Below are 21,434 nucleotides of genomic sequence, written 5' to 3'. Positions count from 1 at the left end.
CCACAGCAGCCCGCCTTCTCAGTGAGATAAATCAATAGGAATACTGTTAATCCACCCATCTGTTTCAGAGAGGGAGTGGGAGGGATAAAGGGAGTAACTGATGGATATAAGGAGGGATTTAATGCAAAGATAAATAACTTGGATCATTTCATGAGTCAAAAATAGATTTCAGTTAAGAGTGTTTTTTATTTTAAACACAGAGTAGACAGGATCATCTGTTTGCAGTGAGGGGACAAGGGAGCCAGATAACATGCCTCTCTCAAAGAAGGAGGATGGTAAATGAGAATCGAGGGTGAGGAGGAACAGCGAAGGGGGGGATAAGGGTAGCAAAGGAGAGTTATAGCCGGATGAATGCAGAGAAGAATGACTGAGAGAAGGAAAGGCTTATTAAAAGGAGGTGGAGAGGTGAGGTGAGCTGTGTTTGTGCCAGTCTTTGCCGAAGTTGCTCCGACCAGTCCCTCTGTTTTGGCTGGCAGATGGGTCCTGTCGTGGTGCCGCCTGAAGGATGATGGGCCATGCCGACGCCTTCACTGGGAAGACACACTCACACACACAATGTTCTCTTGCAATCTCACTTACTTTCTTGCCAGCATGGCCGCAGCACTGACAGATTGAGAGCAAACAGGCAGGCAGGCAATCAGCTCAGACACCTGAGAGCGCCCTGAGGACCCTTTCTCTCGCTGGCAAGCGGAAGGAACTGCTGGCTATGCTGCAAAACACCAATTAGGTGCTCAAAAGAAAAGCTCCATTAAGAGACCAATTAAAGAGCCATTACAGAATAATGAGAAGAGTGGTACCTGTTAGGTCTGAACCAACCTGTGCAAACGGAGATACAGAAAACCCAACACCTGAGCGATGTCGTTTTATTGGACGGCCACACGGTCAGACATCATGTTCAGCAGCTGAGGTTGTACTGACAGTGCATGCTAACATGTCATGTACACGGCACACAATATTATATCCATTCATATTTATTTTCTCTGTGGGTGGCAGGTGAAGACGACAAACCAATGAAACAGAACTGCCAGAAAATAACCCTTTGAAGAAAGCTTTCCAAACGAGCCATTTTGACATAAAATGGACCACATTTGCAGCGGAGCATATCCAGGGAAGGAAGAGGGACTGTTTCTTGCAGGGCAGATGATGAAGTGAGCTGCCACTGTATTCCCTTTTCAGTCGTTAAAACACGGTGGACTTTACAAGGGCAAGGTAAAGAATGGTTCGTAGACTGAAGACCGAAACTGTCGTATAATCACTTAAGTATGTGATTACTTTCTATTTCTATCCACTGATGTGGCCTCTCTAGACATATTTCTGACTCTGTGTGTGTGAGTGTGTGTCTGAGAGAGGAGGCTAAAGACAGACAGAGACAAGTGTCCTTCTGGTTGATATCTCAGCCTCCATCAGGACCAATCAATACAATCCCTCAGAATTACTGTCACAACAGAATGAATTACTGTGCACAGAATACACACCCTCTCTCTCTCTCTCTCACACACACACACACTCGCGTGCACACACACACACACACACACAAAGTGGTGTATGGTACTCATTCCCCCATGCACACACACCTTTACATTAATGTTTATTGAAGCTTGAAACTTCATGCACTGTACACAAGGGGCGCCGGATTCATTTCAGAAGTGCAGGGGCAAAAAAGTGTGCCTAGGATACACTGAACTTACAATCAGTATCAGAAGTGGTAGATGGAGATGGTTCTGGTTTTGTGCAGAGATTGAGAAAATAGCACAACTGACCTACAGTATATTTGGTTCCACAACAACATAATTAAATGGGAAAAAAGTCAGTTCTAAAATGAGACTATGCTTCCTTAGTTAACTCACTAACTGGCTCGCAGTGTGTGAAGCTAAGCTAACATATCTACTACACATTAGCTAGCTAAACTTCAAGATGTCTTATATGCATACAATTTTCTATCTTATCATGCATCTTTCTTTAAAGGGTTTATCTGCTTCTTGCTTGAACCACAGGGTGGCGGTGTACTTCCAAACACAAATCAGCTAACTAGTACTTGTGGAATTAGATACAAGCTTTTTTGTTCATTTACCGAAAACTATGAGTCTACAGGACAGTAACGCTTCTGTTACGTTGTCCTTGTGTTGTAAGCAGCCATGCCCCAAATCCATAATTAACGATAAATCAGAAAAAAAACATTACTTTCCTACTGCTTCACCTTTGCAAATTACCAACATGCAATGCTGTTGTGAAAATGTCATTCATAGCCTACAAACAATTTTATTATTTGCAATGTACCCTTTATGCATTTGATTTGTGTGACAACGTCCTCTTTGATTGGATTAAAATGTAAATATTCTTCCTGTTTTATGTTTGCCTGCTTTATTACCTCATGTCTTAGTGTGGACAGGAATGATTGAAACATCTTTTTACCGTAAGTGTTGCAATATAGGGGAAATATTTTAATATTTTGACATGCTTTAAGGCAGGGACACACACAACTGCTGAGCCAATTATGACATGGATTTTGGCATGACGACTCGGACCATCGGACCAAGTTACACCGGGTCTTTTCCCATCTGAGTCAGTTGTTGTTGACAGTCAGCAAATAAAATCATATAGTGTGTGATGTGTAAAGATTATAATCTTCAAGATGCCCTCCAGATATGTTTGAAGACATATAAAAATATTCTGCTTTGCTTTGTAATACTGCGTGCCTGATTTATCACATAAAAATTCAATTTAAATCCTTAAAATGACATCTACTACTTGTCCCTCATTAAAAATCTATAATCTATGAATATGCAAATCAAGTTTATACATCACACACTACAAGTTAAATACTGGACCACAATTGGCTCAAAAATTGTTGCAATGTCACAAATCATTCGTAGGTACATGACTAAGATTTTAGGTGAGAACAGAGAAACTTTCCACTTTCAGCAAATGACTGTGAAAACAGCCTTCAAGTGTTCAACTCTGCACATACATCATTCTGCACAGTGGAGCTCAAACATCCAACTGAGGGAACAAGAAGAAGAAAATAGCTTTTGACTGGAGGGGAACTTTAAGGTAGAGCCGGTCACTGCCACTCGTTCTAGGAATGATTTTTTACACATTTGATATTTGTGACTGACATCAGCGACCAGTAAATAAACAAAAGAAGGGGAAAATGGCAAGCAAAAAGGTTGTCAGAATGCAATGAACAACTTAACTGGAATAAAAGCTGATTAAGCTGTGAAGTGAATGAATGTCTCTACAACATAAAATCAAAGAGCTATCCAGCCAAGCAGAACCTGAAGTTTCATTTTACAATGTTTACTCACCTGAAATTACAGTCCACATTACCCAAGCCTCTCCATACAGGATCTTACCCAAACTCTGCACTTTTTTCTTCCTTTCTTTGCCTTTTCAGCACAAATTTCACTGCATATAACAAGTGCAAGCGGCTGGTTGCTGTTCATTTTTGTTTTGGTACAAGAACATGTGACAATTAACATTGTCGCAGGATTTGCGAGACCTCCTACTAACAGAACTCAAGTTGTTCAGTGTGTCGTCTAGTGTAGTTATTCATTTGTAAGGTTAATACTCCTTCCTTGCTGCTAAAGGTGCAGTTTGTAGAATTTGGTGATTTAGAATTTCATTTCAACAAAACGTTTAAAAGATTTTGAAAAGTACTACCACAGTTAAGTTTTCTCCTTCTTGAAAGCAGTTGTTATTTCATCTGTTTTCATCTGAGAGTCCTTTGTGATGTGACTGATTTACCTCTAGTCTCTAATGTAATCATCTAATCATTTGTATGACGTTTTATTTACGTTAAAGGTCACTTTGAATGATTTTAACTAATGATAACCCAGATGGCATGCGGAATTGGGCCACTTCAGGCAATAATACAGCACTGCTGGCCTTCTTCTGGCCCAGACAAAATGGATGTGAGCCTGAAATGGCCCACATGTAAAATAGCAAATATGGCCCAAATATCCCAAATCAAATGTGGTTTATCTGGTTTGTTCTTGGTTGACATACGGCTTGCTTGTGACCCAGATCTGGGAAACAGGAGCGGACCACCCAATTGCCATCATTCTACGCAGTATGTGGGCCGGATGAAAGTGCCGAAAGTGTCGGGTGTTGGGCTGGATCTGGGCCACAGCAACTTTGCCATCTGGGAATGTAGGAAAAACAAAGATTTTAAATTCGGGACGGTCCACATTCATTTTGGGATGTCTTAGATTGTATTTCAGGACGGTTCCAGACGGATGGTGAAAAAAGTTAGTTAAGAGCCCTGGGACCCACTCAAATGACCACCTGTGGGTCCTGGGGACTCACTACATTGAAAACCTATCAACATCACTGATCACTAATTGATTGACTGCGCAGATAATATTAAAGATTTTTTATTTTGTTGCGATACAGACACTCTCCTCCTCCCTGTCCTCTCTCTCTGTCTCTCTCTCCATTTGAAAGAGAATCTATCCTTGTTACATGGTGGCAGATTGACTTTGGCTGGAAAATAGATATCATGTATCCTTGCGGTTACATTTGTCTTCATAGATACTACGTTGAAACAGTGTGAGAGGTAGAGAGAGAAACAGAGAGTGACAGCAAGATGGTCAATAAGTAATAAATAGAGAGGACAACAAGATAGAAGGAGAGTGAAGGACATAGGAAGACAGAAACAGACGGAGAAATGGGACACAGAAGGACGAGGGAAAAAGGATGAAATATGAAGAGATATAAAAAATGATCTTCTGATTTTGGCTGGCTGCTGTGGGCATCTGGGATGGGAGGATGAAATGGATGATAGGTATGGGGTGATTGAAAGATTGTGTTGGCTCAGCGAAGACCGACAGACATTTTTTTTTCCACTCATATTTTTCTTCGCCCAGGAAACGCCGTCCCACCCCTCCTCTGGTCTTAATCACATGAGACCACGTAGAAACAGCTGGCTTCAATGTCAGCGCAGGGCTGCTGTTCTGGGATCTGTGGGGGGATGCAGCACCGAGACAGATGCTTGTAACTAATGGCTGTTGTTGGTGACACCCTCACATGGGCTCACACACTTTGGTTCACACACACATATGAATGCAGATGAACACACAGTGATGTAGAGTAAATAAAAGGAGGGCTATAAATACAGTATGATCTCTAATGTGAGAACAAATCAGCTGAAGTCAAACTGAAATTTAAAATAATTTTTTGCAAAGCAGTCACTACTGTAAATCCTTAATCAGACTGACAGGCCAACATTGTTACCCGTTGTTATTTCAGCACTCCGTAAATTCATATTTTACTTTGTGGAATAAGTGCCGAGGTTATGGTCCCATTATTTTAAGTTTTTTTTCAGTCTGGTCATTTGTTATCACCACATCTGGACAGCTATGTTAATACAAGGTAAACCCCCTCCCTCTACAATACAAAATGAACACAGCAGTGAGTGCACAGGAGCTGCCAGTGACTCAGTAAGTGTTGAAATAACATGCACGAAAAGTAATCTGGTGGGAATCAGTGCTAATGTTAGCGAGTTGGGGCTAACTAGCTAGTTTTATAGTTAAAGTAAAATTTATTATCATTCTCTCCATACACTGTACTCACTGTAAAGCGGAATGAAATTGTGTTCCTTCAGTGCTACAGTGTACACAATGAGAACAGATACAATAGTAGTGAAAGTAGTGGAATACAAACTTAACAGTACAATGAGTCCTCCCAAATGTTGAATGTTGTAAAGGGACAGACAGCTTAAAGTGTTAATAGTTGATAGCTAACACTATGTGGACTTATTTAAAAAAAAAAAAGGCTGACAAAACTTCCTGTATCCATGTCAACATATACAGCATGACATTCTTCTTCTGGCAACAGCAGCTGCCAGAACTAATGCCACGGGACGCTGTTTCCACAAGTTTGCCTCTCTGAAAAAAATGAAAACTAAAAGTGAAAACTAAGCATAGTAGCAGTGGTGTCATTATAGTTTATTCTTACTTCACAAGAAGTGAGAAGAATTTTAGCTGTGTTTGAGTCACGTTTTGGCAAATTTGAGTAAAAATGCTCTTGTTTGGAACATACTGAGCATGAAGCATGGATTATGTTGCAATAGTTATTTTTTTTTTATGTTTTCACTTTTTTTTTTCACCATGAAACTGAAACCAAGCTGCCGATGGAGGAGATGGAGTCAACAGTCAGAAGCTGAGGGGACAAGCCAAAAACTTTTCAGAGCCATATTCAAGCCCACAGGTGATAAAACGGGCTGCATGTTACAGTTCTACAAACCTGTGGATTTGCAGAATCAGAGCTGTAATTGTTCTCACTGAACATGACAGGAATTTGGTTTTTTATGGGAAATATTCTCAGAATGATTCTTGATGAATCGATAAGTTGTTTGGTCTGTAAAATGTCAGAAAATGGTGAAAAATTTTGATCATTTTTTCCCAAAGCTCAAGGGCACATCTTCAAATGTCTAGTTTTGTCCCAACCAACAGTCCATAAACCAAAGATATTCAGTTTATCATATTAGAGTACTAAAGAAACCAGAAAATATTCACATTTTGTTACAATTTGTTAAAGCTGCGAGGGCAAAATCCTTTGCTGACATCATCTCAAGAAGTTCCCACTCTCCTAAAGTCCTGTTCGACACAATTAACTCCTGTCCTAAACCCCAACACTGGCCATCTGCCAACAGCAATCACCTGCGATGAATTTCTCAACTTTTTCATCAGTAAAATTAATAACATCCGTTCCACTATCTCACCTCCTGCCTACAATGCCCCCGCCTTCCCTCGTTGTTCTGCTGTCCTCAGCAAGTTTGAGCCTGTGACCCTTGATCATATCATTGACATAGTTACTCACACTAAGCCAACTTCTTGTCCTCTGGATATTCTCTCACCATGCCTCTTAAAAGAAGTGTTTGACACGGTTGGTCCCACAATATTATGCATCCTAAACGGTAGTCTAGAAACTGGCTCTGTTCCGTCCAGCCTTAAACATGCAATAGTACATCCCATTATTAAAAAGCCCAACCTCGATTCAACCATTCTAGATAACTTTCGGCCTATTTCAAATCTGCAATTTCTATCAAAAGTCTTGGAAAAAATTGTCTACTCACAGCTTCTGTCCTTCTTAGAAAATAACGATATCATGGAGAAATTTCAATCAGGTTTCAGGGCCCGTCACAGCACAGAGACAGCTCTGCTGAAAGTCTCCAATAATCTGCTCTTATCCCTTGACTCTGGAAAATGCGCCATCCTGATTCTTCTGGACCTTAGCTCTGCTTTTGACACAGACGCAGACTACACTATTCTCCTGCACCGTCTTGAGCATCAAGTTGGTATTCAGGGCAGCGCCCTCCAATGGTTTGCCTCCTACCTAGCAACAGGTCTGCTCCCATCACCTGCGGAGTCCCTCAAGGCTCCATTTTAGGGCCCATCCTATTCACCTTATTTCTCCCTCTTGGCTCCATCTTCAATAAGCACAATATCTCCTATCATTGCTACACAGATGATACACAGCTATACCTCCCATTAGAACCTGGTGATGACAATGATAACGCAATTAGGTCCCTTCTTGACTGCGTCCTGTTTTCTATTTCTTCTTGTTTCTTGTTTGCTGTTACCCTGACGTGTTGTTTTAATTTATTCCTGATATCTTATTGTACAGCACTTTGGTCAACTGCGGTTGTTTTTAAATGTGCTTTATAAATAAATTTGATTTGATTTGATTTGTTTTGACATTTTAGTAGCTGTTTTTTTTTTCTTAAAAATGACGCAATGATTAATTGATTATTATAATAGTTAGTGATTAATTTAATAGTTGGCAACCAATTTTGTGTAGCTCTAGTAATAGTGGTTTCATATACAGTAGGCTTAATGAAATGGTTGCCTTATTTGCATGTGAATATAGCCAGTAATATTTACTATGATTTATTTCATTTTCATTTAATAGAAAATTATGACAGGCTAATAAGATGGGTGTAATGAGTTTTTACATCCCATTACATCCTTGCATTCACACCATACACACACATACACTTTATTAGATCAACAGTACATCATCCCTCATCATCCTAGCAAATTCAGCTCACCCTCACCCTCCTCACACAGGAAACACACAGAATACATAAACGCACACACACACACACTCAAACACACAAACACTGTCGTCTGTAGACACACAGACAGCGCAAGGTCACATTGTGCGTCTGTGTGAGCAGCAGTGTTGAATGTTTGGACTGGAAACTGCACTCAATGCCACTCCAAACAACACACCGCGCTGTCATCTGTATTTGGTGGGTTTGTAGTTATTTTCATTCACTTTATCACTTGTCAGAAGAACAGCTTTTATTGGCTGAGGGCAAACTGAAGTACTGACCAACAGTGCATTGTCTGTGTTTACTTGAGGACAGTGAAAACATTGTTGACGAGAGACACAGAAAGGAGAGTAATAATTTTAAGAGAGGAAAGCACAGGAGGAGCATTTTGATCAAAACAGAAATGGCTGAGAGAAGGTAGGGAAAATGAAAACCACACAAAGACAGAGCACTGTTAGAAAAATTGATTCACAATCACTCTGACTATGCTGCTATTCTGCGGTACATCTCTCTCTATAAAAGTTTTTCCAGCCATGTGTGGGTGCTTTGGCTTTATCAGTGAACAACACATATAGTGATGCAGCGAGATTGTGCTACATTATGATTAGCATTTTGTGTTTGTATACACTCTGTCTCCCTTTTATGACTGAATTTTATCTCCATGTGCCAATTGTGTAGGCAGAGGCATGAACGTATATATATATACAATATATATATACAGTATACATTTGGGGTGGGGGATTTAAAGGAGGGAGACTGGGAGGGAAGAAAATAAGGATAAACACAGCCATATGGTATGTAGATACAAACACTTATTCACAAACTAACATGAACACACAAACACACACACACAAACAAGCCCATCCCATCCCTTTAGCTGACCATCAATCATCACTGACACATTATTAACCATGATAGTTCTGGTGGGTATATCTATATCGAGAATGCCTCTCTGTTTATTCCCACACACACATACATATGGTAATATGCTCACACACGCACGCTTCCCTCGTGCTGTTGTGTTTTTCAAGTTGTCGTGGAGCTATCTGTCATGCTTCGAGGGAAAATACATTTATAACTTCTCATCTCCATCTGACTGCCTTTAGTCTAAATGGAAGTCGCCTCTGAGGGACACACTGCTGGCGTAACCAACAATGCTATCTGGCAAATTCCACACGCCTATAATCCCCATAGGCACAAACATGAGTGTCATAACCTACAGACTAAAACACTGCAGGAAGACCAATTTCATACAAATATGGTTTCTACAATGGAAGCTGATGCAGATACCTTTCGACAAAGTGCAGCTGCCTTATCAGACATAGAATTTTTTGTATCTTTGTGTCTTTCTGTTGCTGGTTTAAGAAACTTTCATTTGAAATGCCTTCCTGTTCTTTATTGTAATTCTTTTGTTGATACCAGCTATAAGAGGCATAGCATATTTTCACCCATTATGAAACTGGGCTATTCTCGCAGGCTTTTGTGTGAACCAGGGATAAAGACACCTGAAGGAGATTTAAACTACTATACCTGTTGTGTGTCTTTGCTTACATTGAAAGTAGAAACTACCACAGCTTGAGTCTGAAGCCAATGAAGTGCAGTGCCACCGACAGCTGCTAGATGCTGGCTCCAATTGACTCTCATTCAAAAGGATGTCTGCCATGTGGGCGTTAATTGATGACATTTGACTGACCTACTGCTCTACCCACAATGAGTCACACTATTGTCACAGTATTTTGGTAAGTTATATGCAGATATCTACCCTGTTAGCACAATTTAGCTAAAGTAGCTAACATTAGTCCAAGTAAGTTAGTGTTGTCTTCGGTCTGAGGTAGCAGGGCATGTTTCCAGACCGTGAAAGGCAACACTTCTTATTTGGAAGGTCCTGGCTCCGAATGGAAAAGATGGTGCTGACCATAATTAGCAACTCTGGGCTTCAAACTGGCTCCAATGCAAACTAGGAAGTGACATCACACCTTGCTACGTTCATCTTTATGTACAGTCTATGTTACATTGCAGTGAATGTTGTACTCCTCCAAAGGAGGTAGAGCAGGTTGTCCATTAATCACAAGGTGGTGGCAGTTTGATTCCCCGCTCCTCCTGTCTGCTGTCGAAGTGTCCTTGGGCAAGGTAAGAATGCTATATAAATGCAGCCAATTACCACAGCCACCAGTGTCAAAGCCTCATTAATGGCCCCATTTTAACTTGCCATGTCATGTGTCCCATATCTGGATAAAATCCAAATGCAGTTTATACACTTTAATTTACATGCAGACACGTGTATGACTCTTGCAGTACAAGATACATCCATTTGGATTCATCTTGGTATTCCCACACAAGACCAGTGGTATAAGTCAATCAAGTACATTAACTCAAGTACTATGGTACTGGATAGGTTCTCATTTTTAAAAGTCTATCTTAAAACAATGCTGATATGTCTGTTTTAACATTGAAATATTTTTAGCCACTGGTTTTCTTCTTTCTGTCAATACTGGCCACAAAAAGATCTCTTCCTAAAGTGATTCCCATATAAGTGTTGAAGGACAAAATCCACAGTCCTTGTTCTGTGTAAAAATGCATTCTGCAGTCTCTCAAACTAATATGAAATTTCATCAGTCTGTGTTAGAAAAATAATGTACACCAATATCTTCCAAAGTTTGTTTTTAGTATGAAATTGCTTCTCTGTGTTTCCCCAGACGGTGTTTCTTTTAAAGTCGAGTCAAGTCCATTTTTATTAATATACTATAGCCCAACATCACAAATCACAAGTTTGCCTCAGGGGGCTTTCCAATCTGTACAGCATAAAACATCCTCTATCCTCTGACCCTCGATTCGGATGAGGTAAATCTCTCCTCGCTAAAAAAAAATCAAGAAGAAAACAGAAGAGCAACAGACTCTTTCAGGGCAGACATGCAATAGATTGTGTGTGTGTCGGTGTGTGTACACAATAGACAAAGATATTAGGATGACAAATTAAATATAGAATAACAATACATTGTACATATATAAAGATTATAATCAAGAGGATGTCAAACAACTTCCATAGTGCCAATAAGAGCAACACAACATCCCCTCACAAGTCTTTTCTGAGCTGCAGTAAAGGGATGAAAACACAATGCTGATCTGCCATTTGGAGTAGCTAAGTGACTTTTAAATATCAGAATAAACTTGTATTTTGCTCACCTGTTTGCACTTGAAATTACCTCTTGAACCTTACTGTACCTCTTGAAAGATTTTCCACCAGCGGCACATCAGAGCTACTTCTTACCTTCTTACAACTTGAAGGTAAACTGTTTGGATTTCCAAACTATTACACAGAGCAAAACCTTTTCTTTCACTTTTGCACCAAGCTTTCATCTCTAATTCTGTCAGAAAAACTCACTGCTGAAGGGAAATTTCATTTTCCACAAAGTAACAGGCAATTCTTGTCTCTGCCAGTCATTGACATGTGTCTGCGTATTGCTCCTCTGTGTCAGTCAGATTTTCCCCATAGAATTTTTCCCCCGTTTTAGGTTGTTTTTTTTTTGAGTGTGTTTTGTCTATGGTTGTATTTAATAATTTATGACACAAGTGACATGTGTTGAAACAGAAATTCTCTTTTTGACTCTTGTCTCAGATCAGGCAGCTTTAGAGCTGAAAATGCGTGTATTCATCATCTGCTTTCAGTTTCTTTAACCTGACAAACCAGGTCATCGCCATCAACTTTTCACTTCTGCTAACAGGTTGTATTTTATATAAAAAACAACAACCCCTGTTCACTTTAAATGTCATGCTTCAGATAGGTGTTTGACTATTGTAGTTCAAGGGGCAGAGCGTGTTACGCCTAATTAAAGCACAAATACACTCTCCAACTTCAAGGTCAAATCTCATCCTGACTATTAAAATTCACTTTACAACCACTGATGGCAATGCTAATGACCACATGAGAAGGGAAGCTCCTTAATCAGTGGAAATATTCTTCTCATGCATCCCCTGTTTCAGGAGACAAGGGGCCTCTCTTCATTTCCAGTGTGACGGCTGGTGTTGCAGGGGGTGTCCCTGCCGGCTGCAGAGAGGCAGCGGAGTGACTGACGACTCAGAGATAGTCTGTCTGTCAGACAGAGTGATGGCTAGGAGACACTCGCTGACAGATCAGGCGAGACAAGAAGAAATAAGAGGAGAGGAGGAGGACGACGTCGGCGAGGGACGGGGAGGGAAGCCTGGCAGCTTTTGTCTTTCAATCTGGGGAGATATGGGAGGTGGGGACAGCATGAAAAAACACCCAGAAGTGCTAAAGTGGCGGCTGTGTTTCTTGTGGATGATCAGGAGGTACCTATACTTGTTGATTATGTTTTCAAGAGGGATCAAAGACTGAAAATGCGCCCCATTAAGCTCCATTAAGCCTGTATCCATCCGGTGTTGTTCAATGATATCAAAGATTGTCTGCAGCCGGTGTGAAAGCTCTCACCCTGGGTAGACATAATGAACAGCCTAATCATACAAATCTGTAATCAGCCAATCATCTTAATTAGGCTTGGGAGAGTTGCTGAAGAGCAGCACTCCGCCTGGCCTTAACCCGTCACATTTTCACTGGATGGGAAAAGATGTATTGATAATAACTTTTGATTATAGGCTTGAACACAGATGGGTTTTTTTTCCTAACATTGTTTTATTATTTGTCACTTATAAGTCATTTGTTGTCATGACTTTTTCTTATTTATTAGCAGCAATATTAGCCATGCTAGGGATGCCAATATCAGACTTGTCAACGTTCAAATTTATGTTTTTGAGTCAAATGTATCAGGTATTGGTTGGATTATCATAAAAATTGGTACAAAAATTATCTTTAGATATTCCTCAACTTTTCCTATAGTGCCACAAAGTTAGCTTAATATATTGCCATCACTTTTTTTTTTTTTTTTAACAGATATTCATGATCCTCAGAGGATGAATGACTTTGGTGATCTCCTGACTTTTCTGGTGCCACCATTAGGTTGACATTTGCGATTTTGAGTGAAATATCTAAACAAATATTAAATGGATTGCCTTGAAATTTGGTACAGAGATTCATGTCCCCCCTCAGGATGAATTGTTATAATTTTGGTGATCCATTAGTAATTCATCCAGCACCATCAAGTCAGAATTTTGATTCCTGCAAAACTTGGGTTTTAGACCAAATATCTGCAAAAACCAATGACATTCCCATCAGCCTCAGTTGTACATTGTGTTTTGTTCTAATTAGTATGCTAACACGCTTAACTATAGTACACATTATACCTGCTAAACATCAGCTTGATGACAATTAGTGTTGTCATTTGAACCTGACGTTAACATTTAACTCAAAGGACCATGCCTAAGTACAGCCTGATGGAGCCACAAGCATGGCTACATACTATTAGTATTGACTTAATGGTTGACAGTAGTATGAGTAAAAGTGGAGCAGACTGAATAGTATTATTAATTGGCAAATGGTGCCATCCGTGCATTCATTTGTCCTGTGTATTTTATTTAATTGCATTAACCATTTTTACAAAGATAATTGCCCAATTTGGTTCAGAATAAATTTGAACCTTTGACCATGAAAAAGTTAAATAGATGCAGAGTAGTCAATCATCCCAGTGTCAGGCAAAGTGCTTCTCCAGGGGTCGCATGTGGTTTTCAGCCCCAGGTTTGCCTCCTCCATGCCTAACGTATCCAGGACAAGGAGCAGCACTGAGACACATATTAGCATAAACCCTTTCCTCTCACAGTATCTTTCTCTCTCTTCATCTGCCCTTCTCACACATTCACTGACAAGTCCTTTTTCCTCCACGTTGAAACTAATTGGCCCGTTTTAGAACCAAGCTGCCTGATCGCCTGATTTTACAACTCGATTATGTTCCTCTTTCCTGTTTGGGCTCAAGGCAGTTTAATCATGAGCTTTAGTAGCATTTGTATTCTCCACCATTTTATGTGAGAGATCCTTCAGTTTAAATGGAACACAAACACTTAATTGTGTGTGTTTAAGAGCCTCTGGCTTTAGCTCTTAACTCCTGGTGAGTCATAGGTATCAGGGAAGCCTTCTAAACTACTTTTAAAACAGATATAGCTCAGCTCAGGTGTTTGTACTTTCTAACATTGTCAGTGCATTTGTTTGAACTCTATAAAGCATATAATGGTATTTTTTAAATCAAATTTTGCCATAGACTCCTGAGGAAAAGAAAGTTGTCTAAGGTATTGCCTGTCAAAGGAGTTGTAGTCATTTTTAAAGGAAGTGATAGCCATACTTACTAACACTGTCATCATTATTCAGCAGGATGATAGCAACACATACTGTACTGTAAAACCCGCAGGCTAGAGAGAGAAGACACTTTTACCGAAACAGGCACAGAAAGCAGAAAAATGAGATGAGACATGAAACCGTAAATGGAGAGAAAACAGAGGAAGTTGAGAAGAAAGTTCCAGGACCGTTTTGATATTTTTGTCAAAGTCAGCTCTCTATTTTCACGTCTGTCTAGCTGCTGCTGCTATCTTTTCTTCTTTTCTGTTTGCTTTGCGTTGTGACTCATCTCACATTCCGCCTCTACGTTTGTCTTTCAGTCTCGGTCTGTAACTGTCTCTTTTCTTGTTTTTTCTCCCGTCAGCCTCCCCCACCATCTTCAACACGCTCAGATATACACGCGCACTCTTTTCCTGTCATGTTATCATTGATTAAAATAATATCCCAGAGGACTCAGCCTTAATAAGCTCTTAAAACTGTTCATTACATCTGCTGCTCGGAGCTCATGGAACTCGTCGCATATATCTCCACAGGTTTGCCTCCGCTGGGGCCTAATGAACACACACAAATATGCATCTTCTCTCACACGTACACACACACATACACACACCTTCTCGTTCAGATGAGATGCCTGATTAAAGCTGCACTGCTACTATTTCTCTGTGTGATTTCAGGAAAATGAACAAAAAACATTGTAACAGATAAAACATTTTTGTTTTACCTCATGATTCAATTAGTCCTTTTTTGTATTCATGAGAAAGTGTACTCATCGTTTTGGCCAAAGATCATTCACAAGATTTACATCATAAAACTCTAAAGTACATGACTAAGTATGAAGAATTTTGATTGGTCCTCCTACCATCTGCGCATCACTGTCCCCTCCCCTAATTGGCTTCCTGGTGTTTCCTCCCATGGTGATAATCTCCAATCAACCATCTGCCGTGTCATCTCTGTGCGCCACCGCTCTGCCCTTCCCTCTGTCCCTTTGCCATGTTCCCGCTTTCCCCCGCTGATATTGTCAAGATACAATATTCCCCCAAAACAGCAATTAAACAAAATGTCTTGCGTGGTAACAAAGTCAGCAATTAGCTGCGCACTGTCCTTTCTGGCACCATCTATGTGTCACAACATCTACAGTATGAAAGTGTATGTGTGTATGTGTGTGTGTATGTGTGTGTGTGTGTGTTGATACGCCCTCCTGTGATGGACGTAATAGGCCAGGACAGATGGCCTCCCCTCCCACCAACCCACTAGTACATACGCTCATTTACATGCACACACACACACACGCCTGAAGCACAGCCTCAGTGTTTCGTCGTGGTTGTTGTTGCCTGTTCCAGTACTAGCCTTATTCTGTCGCTCAGAGCAGCAGGAGAGAGTTACATCTGTGCCACGTTTGCTTGTGATGTCGGTACAGAAATAGAAGTGAAGAAGTCGGCGTTTGAACCGACCATTCAGCTCCTTGACATCCCAGGGTAAAAATAGGCTGTCTGGGACGTGGTGGGCTCTTTAGTGCTTGGTGTTGAGTTTAACATCTTCTTGCCATAACCTGGTACAGCATCACACTGTGACAGGGCAGCAGCAGGTGTGATAGCATTCAGCTGAGAATAGATAAAATTTCAATTGGCCGTTTTCACTGTTCGTTACAAGAGGTCGACTTCGATTTAATTTCTCTGATCATTATCAAATTTGCCATCTTCTGATGAGGGATGTGCAGAGAGCCCAGTATTTGTATTTGTATCTATATTTGTTGAGACAGCAAAATTATTTATATTTGTATTTGTATTCAAATAAAAGTGGAAATAGGTGTAAAAATCCAGTTTTTGTTTTTATTACGCTTTTAATTTTAGGGTATTAAAGTGTTAAAATAAGTGTTTATGAATAAACTATCTTACAAAGGAGGTCCCCACACTGGGTCTTGAACTCTAGTCTCCCAGATCGATCATAGACAACTGCGCTGACTACTGAGCTGAAGAACTTCAAAGGCGATTCTTGCTTTGCACTTTTCATTTACTGCCTATTTTTTACAACCTAACTTTATGGAAAAGAGAAGGGGAACAACAGGTTATGCAGAGTCCCTCGGGAGCACTGCGCGTTTCAGTAACTGAGCTTTATCTCTGGGGAACACTCCCAACTCCGGGAACGATGTCCAAATAAGGAAATGTGCGTCATGTAGCAGGTGGATGTGACTCCCCTCGTTGAGACCTGCTGATAGACGTAACAGCGGAGCAGAGGAGAGAGACTAAGATAGTGATGTAACCAACGTGCATGCTGGTATTTGACATGTTTTTTTTTCTTCCCAAAAACAAGTAATTTTCAAAATATTTGTACGAAATAAATGTTTGTAAAAAACCCACTATTTGTGCTTTGCCAAATAATGTATCTGTATTCAGGTACACCCCTACTTCTGATAGACATTTTGGCATCTGAGTGGCTCCACGTGATAGTTGAGATAGAAGGAAGAATCCACTGTAAAATACTGTAACACTGAAAACAAATGGTTGGCTATTGGTCGTTTACATTGTGTTGTCAGTAAGTAAAAAACATGAAATCACAATGAGATATTTTCAGTACAGGCAGAAAAAGACTGAAGGATCAATGGAAAACATCAACTTCTGGTGTCAAAGAGAGAGCAGCATGAAACAGCGTTCCATTGTTTCTAATAATAAAGAGTTTTTACTTGTCATGCAAAAAATACATAAAAAATAATAATATGCTCACTGGATGAGCATCACAAGGTCTTACATTTGCACGCTGTGATGTTTTTTGCTGCAGCTGCTGTAAATTTATCATTGTGGAGTCACATTAGTCTTTATGATGGCAGACGTTAGACTGTCTAGAAATGCATCAGGAAGAACATCTACTACACAGCAGGTTAATGTCGCCACAGGTTAATGTGGTTTGGAGCCCAACAACAACTACATGATATTACAGTTTACACGACTCAGTGACGAAGATAACAGAATAAAAAAAAAAATCTTGCTATTCATAGTTCTTGTAGTGTAGAATGTACCTGTTGTTGTAGTGATTTAGTTGGGGAGCTTATAGTTCACTAATATGGGTCAAATTCTAAAAATGCTGGATCCAACAATTCCCAAAATGCAACATGGTAGCGACTTTCATTAGAGTCAGTGCCTGGTAAAAGAAACAGAATTGTTTTAAGTCTGGAGATAAGTGAATGTAGAGAGGAGGAAGTTTCTACAATGTGACAACATGAAATTACTATCTAGCAACCAAGTACTGGGTATTCAGTTATGAGGAAGCTAAAATGAGATAACATATACTTCATTGTCCTCGGGGGAATTTAGTCTTGAGAGTGTTGCATCCGCTGCATATAGAAAAACACAAGGTACATACAATATAGTATATCCATATTAGTGGATTGGTGAAACATTGATTACTTTTATCCGTCCAACATAAGTAGAGCAACAGAGCTTTTAATGTTGTGCTCTACACTTCAATAATTACCACTACAGCACTGCACAAATCCATTGTAGAGACAGAAATACCAGTTTTACAGATGACAGCTAAACAGACCAGAATGCGATGCAGTTAACAGAACAACAAAAAGTATTTTAGGACTTTTGCGTCCCCTAGTTTGGAAAAACTTGTGCTATTGTTTTTGGTCGCTCCATCTGCAAAGGAGCCACAGTGAGGAAGTTGGGAGCAACAAAAATGAATCCAAACTTCGCCTGACAGACTTGCATTTAAAGAAAACTTTATAAAATAACTTTTTCTTTTGTGTTGTTATTAATTTAAAAAAATCCGACCATGGGCTTTTGCTTGCAATTTTTTGCTGAATGAAGGAATAATTTCTTTAGTTGCACTCATCACTTTTTTAAGCTGATGCTTGTGTGCAGACATACAGACCATGAAAATACAGAAATTTTGCATCCCCCTTACTAATTTGTGATATAATTATGTTTTTCTTTAATTAATTCACCAGTGTTACACAAATTTCTGGTCCTTGATCAAATAAAACACTTATTAAAAATCTGAATGAGGCAGCCTAATTGAATGAAATGAGCAGCGTTGGAATCAGCCAATCTACCCAGTGCTTGCATTAGTAAGTAGATTACATGAAAGACCACAGAAGTGCTTTGCTCAAGGGCACCATGAAACTAGCTGTGGACGTCACATTCCCCTCCATGAGCTTTAAACTCTCTCAGGTCGGGCAGGTCAAGCGGATCCGTCCACAAAAACTCACTCACACTTGACAGAATCATTGATTGTTTAATGCTAATACTGAATCTCTGCTGATGAGAGTTGTCATCAACCTGTCACAGAGGTCCGTAAGTGAGAATTGGGTCGGCCGCAAAGGCGACGGGGTGTCAGAGAGGCAGAGAATCAGGGGTCCATCATCTTATCTGCTTGACAGTCAAATCTGTTATATTTAAAGACAAGAGGCAAACCACTGAGGAAGGATCTATCAATGTGGATGCATTCACTGTCCGGAGAAATGAAACCCCTCCTGCATGTTCTGTTTGTGTGTGTGCTGGCTTTGGTTTGTGTGTTTATTTACAGTATGTTTGTGTCCATATATGTGTGTGCAGATTTTTGAAATTATGGTATTATATCCTATCTGTGTCTTTATATTTACTGTTATATTTTGTGGTTTGTTTGTGTATCCATATTTTAAAAAAAAGAAGAAAAAAAAAAGTTCCCGTGTGTGTTGTGACTCACCAAGGTGAATGATGGTTGTCTATTGCTGAAGGATGCTACAGGCTAAGAATAACTAAGGCCACAGAGAAATGACGAAAGCAGTAATTAGAATCTCAGCACCATGAAATCCTAATGCAATTATATGGAAGTTTGTTTCTGCAGAAAACAACAAGAGGATTAAAGTTTAAATGACTCATTTGCAAAGACAAGTAATAAAACAGTCTTCCACCACGTTATCTGGGTTTGAGGGCATATAATGCAAAGTTCATCATGAATTATTAATAAGTCTTGTATTAAAAGTAATATATTCATGCTTCCTGCATCGTCTATTACAGAGTAGGTTTGGAGCTATTGATTAAACACTTCATGTGTATGACGCATCTTGTGTTTGTACAAAGACTGAGGCAACATCTTCAAAAAAGAACAGTACATTTTTTTTTGATAGCAGTGTGGCAATAATGGTATTGTGGAAACTTTCAGTGTTTTTATCCTGTAACCTTTCTCCTGTCTTCAATATTAAATAAATACAAGTGACATTATGAAATAAATAATTGTGTATAGTATATTAATGAACCAATAAATTGTGAAATAGTTTAAGAAAATTCAAAGTCAACCTATTTCCACTAAATAAATGTGTTTTGCTAATTGTTCATTTGGATGTTTGACCTTATCACTAAAAGGCTGTTTTCACATTCATCTGCTCTTCATCTCTCTGTGCTCACTTCAATCTGAGTTCGAGGCGTGATTAAAGGTTTGATTTGTGTCATCAAAACTAATTTGGAGCCAATCATGGTTCAGTATGCAACTTAAACAAGAGTAATGTGGAAACTTGAAAAGTTGTTTGTGGAAAAAAAAACTCATTAGACACAAATTATTATTCAGAGCTGTATCACCATTATCAAAATGACATTTTTCAAAAACCTGTTTTCATTTCATGATGGGCATTTTTCACTCTTATGTCACGTCACTTTTTATTTCATATGGGCACTTTTCATGACAATGGAGTTGTCACCTTACATTTCAGCCAATCACATGCCTCCAGTCTTTCTTTCCTTTTAGTTAATAAGTTTTTTATTTGAAAATTGAATATGCAGAGAGAAACATAAAGCATCAATAAAGACAGGGTTATAATACATCACATGTCTTCTTCAATGTCTTCTATTCATGTTTACTTTTATACGATTTAATAAGTTAAAGAATTACTGGCCAAAACCCTTAAGAAACAGAGTGCTCAGTGCCCCAGAGGTGAAGGCGCTGCTGCTGACAGCAGATAAAATCCTCTCTGACCCGACCTTTTAGCCCTGTTTTAAAAAGTGTGGGCTTCTCACCTCTGGGTACTGCTTCTGTGCCCTTACTCACAGGAAAAAACCTCACCAGACCAAATGTCTTTCCCTCCCAGGACTACATTGCAATCCAAGATAAAAGTTATTTTCTTTTAAAATATTTCAGAGATTGTCTGGTCTGATTAGACACTGATGCACTAATTATCTCCTGTAATGAGAATGTGTTGACGACTGTTTGTCTGTTTATGTACTTTGGGTAAATATGTTTTTGTGCCCGGTGACCCACCAGAGGACAATCAAGTTGGTCAAGAATAGGTGTGTGCACCCCTTGTCTACCTGTAAATAATTCCAAAGCCTCATCTCTATCACATCAAATATTTAAGTGGCTCCGAGAGTAATAAAGTTAGGATTGATTAGAGGACGTGCCCCTTGCGTTTGGAGGCCTGGAGCGAGATGGAACCAATAAGAAAGGTAATTAAAGGAAGAGAAATGGGAGAAAGCTTGAGAGGGGGATACACTTGTGTCTATCTTTGTGCTGGCATTTGTTTTTAACAGATTTACAGTCAAAGGGCAAGCGCTCATTTTAACACTAGACACTATCACAAACCGCTTTCATATCAGCAAGGGGAAAGTAAACCAATTAAATCTATGTAAATATCTGAGAATTTCCACTGAGATACACAGTCAGGCAGCTTGTCATTATTAGATTTAGTCCATGTGTGGAGGCATAAATACAAAACCACAAACTGGCTTTCTATTTCTGTAATAATACTGTACAAAGGCTACTGTTTCTACAAAGCACATTCACGCCATCTAGTGTTTACCTCTGGTAATCAAGTTGGTTCAGAGAGCCTCCACACTGCTGCTGCAGACCACTGAAAAGTCTGAAAAATGTATGCATCATGGACGCTTCAACAGGACACATCATGGCTGTTACAGATCAACACTTTGACCTTCAAGTTGTGGGACTTTCTGTCAAACTACTATGCTACTTTGCCGTTCTGTGAGGTGCAGCAAGTCAAATTTTGTGCAATATATGTGACATTAGAGCCATCAGTCAGTGTCCTAGATTACTAGCCTTCTGCATGTGCAACTTTCATAGTCATTTTCCCCCGGAGCTGAAAACCTATTTGAATAGTTTACTGAGCCCAGAGCAGCATTCAGACACCCAAGATTTATGCAGAGCAGGAGGTTC

This window comes from Thunnus maccoyii, chromosome 20, assembly GCF_910596095.1.
Source record: "Thunnus maccoyii chromosome 20, fThuMac1.1, whole genome shotgun sequence".
In the NCBI taxonomy this organism is placed as follows: domain Eukaryota; kingdom Metazoa; phylum Chordata; class Actinopteri; order Scombriformes; family Scombridae; genus Thunnus; species Thunnus maccoyii.
This window is presented reverse-complemented; position numbering follows the sequence as displayed.